Below are 10317 nucleotides of genomic sequence, written 5' to 3'. Positions count from 1 at the left end.
CCCAGCACATTCTGCTCCCTTAGCCTTGGGCTCCCAATTATGAAATCTGTATGAAACCAAATTAAATAGGATTGTTTGCTGCTCTGCTTTCAGCTTGTTCTCCTGTTTGGAAGAGAAAGTACATTCATAACTTTGGGACTGTGCTGGTTAGAGATGCTACAAATCTCAACCATGTTAGAGTTTGACCCCATGCAATGCCACAACACTGATTATACATCATATATATGCCTAGGATAATTGGGTAGTTGAAGAAGGGGTCCTCTGAAACTTCAAAGGTAGAGCATATAATCTGTCTCTGCCATGCCAAACTAGCCTTGGGAATAGCCAAAATAAGTGTAGGAGAAGGGTGGTGCCAGGCAGGGTTCTCTATTTCCAAGCTAAATCAACTCCATTGTCTGTTCAATGTTTTCCTTTGAAAAAATTCTCTACTTCTCAACACCCTCCCTTCACCCCAAAACTTTGATATACAAAAAACAGAACACATTATATATATAGCTTACTTTACAGATAGATAGACAATAGAAATACATACATATATATTTATATGCATTATATAGTAGGAGAAAGGGAAGTGGATATGGAATCAGTAGTTTCCTGGATTCCAACCCAACCTCTGACAATTGTTAGTTGAATGATCATGAAAAACCATTTCTCTAAACTATTTTCTCCATCTGTAAATGGATTCAGTAGGAAAATGGGATTTCAGGTTTTACCCAGGATCACACAGCTACTAAGTCTCTCAGGCTAGATTTGAACTCATGAAGAGTCAGTCTTTCTGATTCCAAGCTAAGTGCTCTATTCACTCTGTCACCTAGCTGCCACCAGGGTGATTAGAAACCCACAATTACCTCAGAAGGTCTGATGAATAGTAATGACTAATGAGTTGCCATGGTTTAGACTATGACAGTCTGGTTATCTAGGTTCTCCAAGGTCCTAAGACTCCAAAAGGAATACTAAAGATCCAGTACTCTAAACCTCTAAGATTCAGAAATATCTAATCCCAGGAGATGGAGATTAGCGCAGACCCTCAGTTGACTTAGGGTAAGTCCAAGTAGAGCCAACTACCCCAAAAATTTGCAACAAAGAGTTGAATCCAGATCTGACACAAAGGTCCAATTCAGCAACTAATACTTGGTGGATTAGTAAAATAAACAAGATATAAACCATTTAAAAATATATATACATAGTAGATTTAGAGATGCCCAAAAATCTAATTTAGAAAGAAAACAAAACCAATGTAACTAGAATCAGAAGGGAAGCAACACATTGGGAAACAATCTTCATAACAAAAACCTCTGACAAAGGTCTAATTACTCAAATTTATAAAGAGATAAATCAAATGTACAAAAAAAATCAAGCCATTCTCCAATTGATAAATGGGCAAGGGACATGAATAGGCAATTTTCAGTTAAAGAAATCAAAACTATTAATAAGCACATGAAAATGTGTTCTAAATCTCTTATAATCAGAGAGATGCAAATCAAAACAACTCTGAGGTATCACCTCACACCCAGCAGATTGGCTAACATGACAGCTATGGAAAGTAATGAATGCTGGAGGGGATGTGGCAAAGTTGGGACATTAATGCATTGCTGGTGAAGTTGTGAATTGATCCAACCATTCTGGAGGGCAATTTGGAACTATGCCCAAAGGGCGATAAAAGACTGCCTGCCCTTTGACCCAGCCATAGCACTGTTGGGTTTGTACCCCAAAGAGATAATAAGGAAAAAGACTTGTACAAGAGTATTCATAGCTGCATTCTTTGTGGTGGCCAAAAATTGGAAAACAAGGGGATGCCCATCAAGTGGGGAATGGCTGAACAAATTGTGGTATATGTTGGTGATGGAATACTATTGTGCTCAAAGGAATAATAAAGTGGAGGAATTCCATGGGAACTGGAACAACCTCCAGGAAGTGATGGAGAGCGAGAGGAGCAGAACCAGGAGAACATTGTACACAGAGACTAAAACACTGTGGTACAATCTAACATAATGGACTTCTCCATCAGTGTCAATGCAATGTCCCTGAACAATCTGCAGGGATATAGGAGAAAAAACACTATCCATAAGCAGAGGACAAACAATGGGAGTAAAAACACCGAGGAAAAGCAACTGCTTGACTACAGGGGTTGAGGGAATATGATTGAGGAGAGACTCTAAACAAACACCCTAATGCAAATACCAACAACATGGAAATTATTTCAGATCAAGGACACATGTGATATCCAGAGGAATCACATGTTGCCTAAGGGAGGGGTGGTGGGAGGGGGGGTAAAGAAAATGATCTTTGTTTCCAGTGAATAATGTTTAAAAATGACCAAATAACATAATGTTTAAAAGGAAAAAAGAAAGTAACTCCAAAATGAATATAAAACAGGCAAAAATTAAGTATTAGGAAGAACCTCTCTATTAAAAATGGTAAGACTATCCAAAAGTTCCATGTTTGCATAGGCAGCAGGCAGAAATCATCATGCTATCCCTATAGAACCATGAGAAAGGCAAATTATGTGCTTGCTACTTGACCAATTCCTCATCATACCTCTGTCAAGTAAAACACTGGCTAGAGGCACTATGATAAGTTAGAGCCATAACTGGATGTTTTTGCATCCCACAAAAATGACAGAAAATGTGCCCAGGGCATATGTCTCAGATGTGTGCTCTGTTCTCCTCTACCCCTTTGGTAAATGGTACAAAGCTAGGAGAGGGCAAAGAGAGGAACTCACAGTAGCCCATCATATGATACCAATTTTAGCTAATTATCTTTGTTGGGGTGTATGGGGTGTCCAGGGAGGAGTAGTATCTCTGGTATGGAGGGCTTGTCGTGCCCTCCTAGGGCAGCTCTCCAAGCTCTGCCCCTCACCTGACACCCAGCTCTCACTTGTGGCTCCCAGTAGCTGCTAGCATGTAGCAGCGGCCACACCCCGGGCAACGGCTTCGACAGGCCAGCTAAACCTTGTGAGGGTAGCCATCGGGTCGTCGACCCCCCAGTGAACTAAGGCTTTGCTCACCCAGCATGTGAAGACTGCTTCGGCTGAACAGGTGGAAGAAACCAATAAGAAGGTTCAACGGCTGAGATGGCGAAGCAGCAAAGCACTGTGGGAGTGCTTAGGGTATGTTGGAGCACAAAAGACAACATGGCCATTCAATGCAGCTGAGGAAGTCTCCAGGTGTAACGACTTTTTGTTCCACTGGACCCAGGCTTCCAACACCGAGAGAGTGGGACTGTCTCTGTGCATCGACTTTTCCACTTAAATCTCTTTCATGCACAAGTATCTTTGTGCACACTCATCTATCCTAACCCCGTCCACCCTCTTCAAGACCTGCGGCTATGGGGGAGTGGCGACGCAACGGGTGGAGGTGACCACTGGCACTTGTAGTCACGATCCTTCATGTAGGCGGCCCACGGACCAGTGGTTGCTCGGCCCTGTGGGCAGCAGGGACGTTCGGCAGCATCCTGGGCGACTGAGCAGCCCTCTCTAGGACAGCACTGCTCACCCTAATCAAGGGAGGGGACTAGAAAAGTTGTCCCAAACATTACCTGCCCTACAAATACCCTGTCAGCACACCGTGACTGGCGGGTCATCCCTTTAAGCGGTTGAAATCAAATAAAACAAAATACAAAGAAACTCCTACTAGGAGCATGGAACATCAGGACATTACTTGACAGAGAGAATACCCCAAGACCTGAGAGAAGAACAGCTCTAATTGGTAAAGAACTGGCGCAATATAACATCGACATTGCATCCTTAAATGAAACACACTTACCAGAAGAGGGATCACTCAGTGAACCCACCATTGGATCCACCTTCTTCTGGAAAGGTAGAGCCACAAATGAAGACAGAATCAATGGTGTTGGCCTGGCCATCAAGACCAACTTGCTCAAACAGCTGCCAGACTTGCCTGTGGTCATCAGCAAGAGGCTCATGAAGATCCACCTCTCAGCAAAGACTGGTATGCCACAATCATCAGCGCATATGCCCCTACACTGACCAGCACAGAGGAGACCATCAAGCAGTTCTACTCTGAACTGAGCGCCGTCCTGCACTCAGTGCCCACAAATGACAAGCTGATACTACTGGGAGATTTTAATGCTTGCGTTGGCCAGGACCATGAAAGATGGGAAGGAGTGCTCGCCAAACACGGCATGGGCAAAATGAACAACAACGGCCTACTGCTCCTTAGCAAATGCTCAGAGTTCGAACTCACCATCACGAACACTGTGTTCAGAATGGCAAACAAATATAAAACAATGTGGATGCATCCATGATCAAAACAGTGGGATCTCATTGACTACATCATTGTACGCCGGCGAGACATCCAGGACGTATAGATCACCAGAGCTATGAGAGGAGCTGAATGCTGGACAGACCACCAACTGGTTAGAGTGACTCTTCAAATGCATATTGTGCCTCATCATCCAAAACGCACCCAGACAGTTCGCGCATTTTACAACGTGAGTTGTCTCAGAGATCCATTCTATCTGCAAACATTTCAGTCCTGTCTGGACGACAAACTGTCTGTCAAGGGACCACTCACTGGAAGCCTAACCGAGAAATGGAACCAGTTCAGAGACATGGTGATGGAAACATCAAAGGCAGCCCTAGGCCCCAAACAACTCAACTACCAGGACTGGTTTGATGAGAACAACACTGCTATTGAAGACCTGTTGAACAAAAAGAACAAAGCCTTTATGGAATGGCAAAATAACCCAAACTCTGCTCCTAAAAAGAACAGATTCGAGTCTCTCCAAGCTACAGTGCAGTGTGAGATCAGGAAGATGCAAGACAGATGGTGGGAAAAAAGGCAAAAGAAATCCAGCGCTTTGCTGACACGAAAAACTACAAATAATTTTTCAGTGCTTTAAAACTGTCTATGGGCCATTAAAACCCGCCACCAGCCCCTTGCTATCCTCTGACAGTGACACTCTTATAAAAAATAAAAAAGGCATCAGCAACAGGTGGAAAGAACACTTCAATCAGCTTCTCAATCTACCTTCTTCAGTCGACCAAAGCTCCCTTGACCAGATCCCCCAAAATCGCACCATCAAACAACTTGATGTCCCTCCTTCAATAGAAGAAGTCCAAAAAGCCATTAAACAAATGAGTGCAGGCAAGGCACCCCCGGTAAAGACGGGATCCCAACCAAGGTGTACAAGGCCCTAAAGGGAAAGACACTTCAGGCATTCCATATAGTGCTGACCAGCATATGGGAAGAGGAAGACATGCCCCCAAAACTCAGAGATGCCTCCATCATAGTCCTTTACAAGAACAAAGGCGCACGAGCAGCCTGTGACAACTACAGAGGCATCTCACTACTCTCCACTGCTGGAAAGATCCTCGCCCATGTTATACTCAACAGACTCCTGTCATTTGTTTCAGAGCAGAACCTGCCTGAATCACAATGCTGCTTCCGACCAGATTGCAGCACCATTGACATGGTCTTCACAGTGAGGCAAATGCAGGAAAAATGCCTTGAGCAAAACCCGAGTCTCTCCATTGTCTTCATAGACCTGACAAAGGCGTTCGACACAGTGAACAGGGACGCACTGTGGGTGATCTTTACAAAGCTCGGTTGCCCAGCAAGATTCGTCAAACTGATGCAGCTCTTTCATGTCGACATGACAGGGGAAGTCCTATCTGGTGGAGAGACTTCCGATCGCTTCAACATCTCCAATGGCGTGAAACAAGGCTGTGTCCTCGCTCCGGTACTATTCAACCTATCCTTCACCCAAGTATTATGACATGCTGTGATGGATCTAGACCTGGGCGTCTACATCAAATACCAACTGGATGGCTCACTATTTGACCTTTGCCACCTGACTGCAAAAAAAAAAGACAACAGAGAGACGCATCCTGGAAGCTCTCTTTGCATATGACTGTGCTCTCATGGCCCACCAAGAAAATCATCTTCAAACCATTGTGGACAGGTTCTCTACCGCAACAAAACTGTTTGGCCTGACTATCAGCCTCAGCAAAACAGAGATGCTGCTCCAACCTGCACCAGGGAGGCCAACTAACCAGCCGTGCATTACAATCGACAGCACGCAACTTTCTAATGTCAGCACTTTCAAGTACCTGGGCAGCACCATTGCCAACGATGGGTCCCTAGACCACGAGATTAATGCCAGGATCCAAAAGACCAGCCAGGCACTCAGGCGGCTGCGCTGCAAAGTCCTCCAATACAGAGGTGTAAGCACTGCGACGAAGCTCAAAGTGTATAACGCAGTGGTCCTCAGCTCACTCCTGTATGGTTGCGAGACATGGACACTGTGCCGGAAGCACATGAAACAGTTGGAGCAATTCCACCAACGCTCCCTCCGGTCAATCATGAGGATCCGATGGCAGGACCGAATCACCAACCAGGAAGTCCTCGACAGAGCCAACTCCACCAGCATCGAAGTCATGGTCCTCAGAACCCAGCTACGATGGTCTGGACAGGTCATCCGCATGGACCCACAGCGAATACCAAGACAGGTATTCTATGGTGAACTGTCAGCTGGACTCAGGAAACAAGGCTGACCAAAGAAAAGATTCAAGGATCAGCTAAAGTCCAACTTGAAGTGGGCTGGCATTATACCAAAGCAACTAGAACTCGCTGCCTCTGTCAGAAGCAGCTGGCGAACCCACATTCACCAGGCCGCCACCACCTTTGAAGATGAGCGACGTCGACATCTTGCCGTTGCGCGTGAACGCCGACACCAGGCCACAACCACACCTCCCGTAACAACTGGCGTCCCATGCCCCACGTGCCACAAACTCTGCGCCTCAGCCTTTGGACTCCAAAGCCACATGAGGGTACATCAATAGATGATAATGCACAAAGACAATTGTCATTCTCGGTCACCGAGAGACTACTACTATACTATCTTTGTTAACTAGATGGCAAGCCAGGTTGTTTCAGGCTGCTGAAAGAAGTCAAGGGCTGTCAATGCCCTAACAATCCGCTATCCTGGAATAAAACCCAGGTTGACCCATTCAAGTTAGCACTCTTGGAGTAGGGCAAAAAGAGCTGGATATGGAGTCAGTAGTGACCTAGATTCCAACCCAACCTCTAACATTTGCTAGTTGCATTATCATGAAAAATAATGTCTTTAAGCCATTTTCCCCATCAGTAAAATGGGAATAATAATGCTTATAGCACCTATCTCATAGGATTACTCTGAGGATCAAAGAGTTGATGTATGTGAAGGATTTTGTAAACTCTTGAAGGGCTATATAAATGCCAGTTTATATTATTTTCTTTCTGAGTTTCCAACTAGGCTTCATTGACTGAAAGAAGGTATGTGTATATAAAAAGACCTGATTAATAGTTATCATTTCTGCAGGGGAATTCTCAGTCCATTTATTCTACTATTATATGAAATTAGAAATAGAAAAGGCATTTCAGCTGATCTTTCTGCTAAGATGATTCCCTGCAGCATATTTTATCATTTCTTTTTGGTTCAATTTTAAATGACTTGAGTGATGTGTTTTCTACTGCTCCCCCCCTCCCCATTCTTAAGACCCCAGTAGGATTCAAATTCCTTTGGGAAATATTCCCAGTGGTGGGTGCAAAGAGTAAGATGTTAAAAGATGTATGTTCTTCCATTTCTTGTAACAAAGCACTGCAGGAAGAAAATTGAGAATAGCACAGAGGGAAGTTGGGCTGCTAGATGGCTTGGTGTATAGAATACTGGGCCTGAAGTCTGGAAGACTCATCTTCAAATCTAGCCTCAGACAATTAATTGCTGAGTGACCCTAGGCAAATCACTTAACCTTATTTCCCTCAGTTTTCATCTGTAAATGAGCTAGAGAAGGAAATGGCAGACCACTTTATTGTCTTTACCAAGAAAACCCAAATGGGGCCTTGAAGAGTTAGACATCACTGAAGAGACAGAAAAACAACAAAAGGAAAAAAAAAAACAGACTCTGCAAGTCAGATGGCTTGCATTAAAAAACCTGCCTCTTAGGTTTCCTACCCATATGCCTTTGGGCAAATTGCTTAATTTGCTGGACATCCATTTCTTCACCTGTAAAATTAGGGAATTAGGGAATTGGACTCATGATGACAAAGGCTCTCCACTGCCTACATGGAAGTGATGGAGCCTGAATGCATATTGAAGCATGCCATTCTTCACTTTATTTCCTCCAGGAATTTTTCTCTAGTGAAAGCCATATATTTCTTCTTTTTATGACATGACAAACATGGAAACATGTTGTATGATAACACATGTATAACATATGTCATATTACCTGCCATCTTGGGGAGGGAAATGGGGGGAGGAAGGGAAAGAACATGGATAGCAAAATGTGAGAAAATGATTATTAAAAACTAGATCTATAGTAGTAGTCTGGGAAAAAAACAAATAAAATTAGTGAGTTGGATGAGCTGGACTTGGGGTGGGAGTGGGGGTTCCCTCTGGGTTCTAGATCTAGGCTCCAATGAGCCTAGACAGTCATGAGACCTAGTACTGTCTCCAAAGTTCTTAGTAACTATATATGGGGGAAATCACTTAATCTCTTTGGTCTTCATTCCCTTCATTTCCAAAATGGAAACAATAACACTTTTTGAACTTGCCTCAGAGGTTTTCTTAGGAAACAATAGCACTCCATATCAGTGGGTCAACAGGCATTTATTAAGCATTTTCTACTAAATACAAAGGATTGTGCTGAGTGCTGGGATCACAAAGAAAAGAAAGAAACATTCTTGTCTTCTTAAAGGGTCCCACCAGGATACATTGTCATTGCTGCAAAATTAGATAAGTGTGATTGAAACTTGGAAGTTACAACTTTATGCTACAAAAAGTGGAAAATATGTCTGGAGTCTGAAATCAGATTGTTAAGGCTTAAAAACTAAGCTGAAAAGGACATATTTTACATCTCTTTCAGTGTGGAACCACTGAAGAGTTCTAAGCACGGGAGTAACATGTCCAAGGAAGTACTTCAGAAAACTTAATCTGGCAGTTTTTTGTAGTATGGATGTCTGCTGAAAAGACTGGCAGCAACAAGACCAACTAACTCCCATTTGTATAGTCCTTAAAAAGTTCCACAAAGCATCTTCCTCAAAAGAACCAGGTGAGATGGGTCATTATGTGAGCTATTATCCCATTTTATAGAAAAGGAAACTGAGGTCCAGAGAGGCTTAGCAATTTCCTCAAGATCATCCAGTTCATAATATGTCAGAGGTAGAATTCAGAACCATGTCTCAATCTAACTCCCAACAGAGTGTTCTTTCTATCACATTATGGCCGCATCTGAATAAGCTAGTAGAACATTGTGGCCGAATTAGTGCAATATGTTGAGGTATAAGGAAAACTTTTCAACTTATCAAGAGTATCAAGTGAGTATTCTAGATTCAGGGCCAACAAGAGGCACTTTGTTGCCAAATGATGTCCTGCTGGAAAAAAAAAGGCAGAAGAATGTTATAAAGTTGTCAACCTCCAAGCTTCAATCCCATCCATCTAAATCGGCAGCAATGATAATGTATAAGAGTGGGACACTTTAAGTAGCCAAGATTCCCCAGCTCCAATTATCAAGCAACTTCACAAAGTAATTGGGGCCTTTAATATCAAATATGTCTCTTCTATAGATTATCTACTCTTTGGTTCTGTGTGACTCCTCCTCTGGGATCAGCTGTTCCATCACATTAATGGACTCTCTAAAAATAAGTTCTCCTGTTGCTAAATGTTTCTCATAGCAGAATTTCATGTATTTTTCATTTGAATCAGCAATAGCATTGGTGCAATTACCATGGGCTTCCAAGAGACTCCAAGATTGAGAGTAAGGAGAAATGTTTTATCAGCAGAGTTTTACCTAGAGTTGACAAAATTCTTTTCAACATACTTTTAGGAAATTAGTTAGCTCTTTGCACTTTTTCCTACACGCAGAAAAGTTGACAATAAAGGAGAAGATAACTTTCAGACAGTATATACAAAATATTCCATTAGTGCTCCAATGAAAATTCTCTGTACATTGTATATTGCTGAAGCTCTCTTGTAAGCTATTCTGATCACTAGATCTTGTATCAGTATAACACATTGTGTGTGTGTGTGTGTGTGTGTGTGCACGCGCTCACACGTTCACAGGCACATGTGTTTTGTTCCTAGTACTAGGCTGTAAACTCTAGGGTCTGTCCTGAATTATTCTTTGTATCTCCCTTAGGGTCTAGAACAGTGCTTTGGATATAGTTTTTAATAATGGGTTGTTGAACAAATGAATGGCCACTCCCTAGACATTACTGAATGAATGAAAGAACATTCATTAAGCACCTAATAGATGCCATACTCTGTGCTAATTTCTGAGAATGCTAGCATAAAATTGAGGCAGACCCTGACTTTTAA

The sequence above is a fragment of the Monodelphis domestica genome, chromosome 2, assembly GCF_027887165.1.
Source record: "Monodelphis domestica isolate mMonDom1 chromosome 2, mMonDom1.pri, whole genome shotgun sequence".
Classification (NCBI taxonomy): Eukaryota; Metazoa; Chordata; class Mammalia; order Didelphimorphia; family Didelphidae; genus Monodelphis; species Monodelphis domestica.
The sequence above is the reverse complement of the archived record's forward strand: the minus strand, read 5'-3'. Positions refer to the sequence as shown.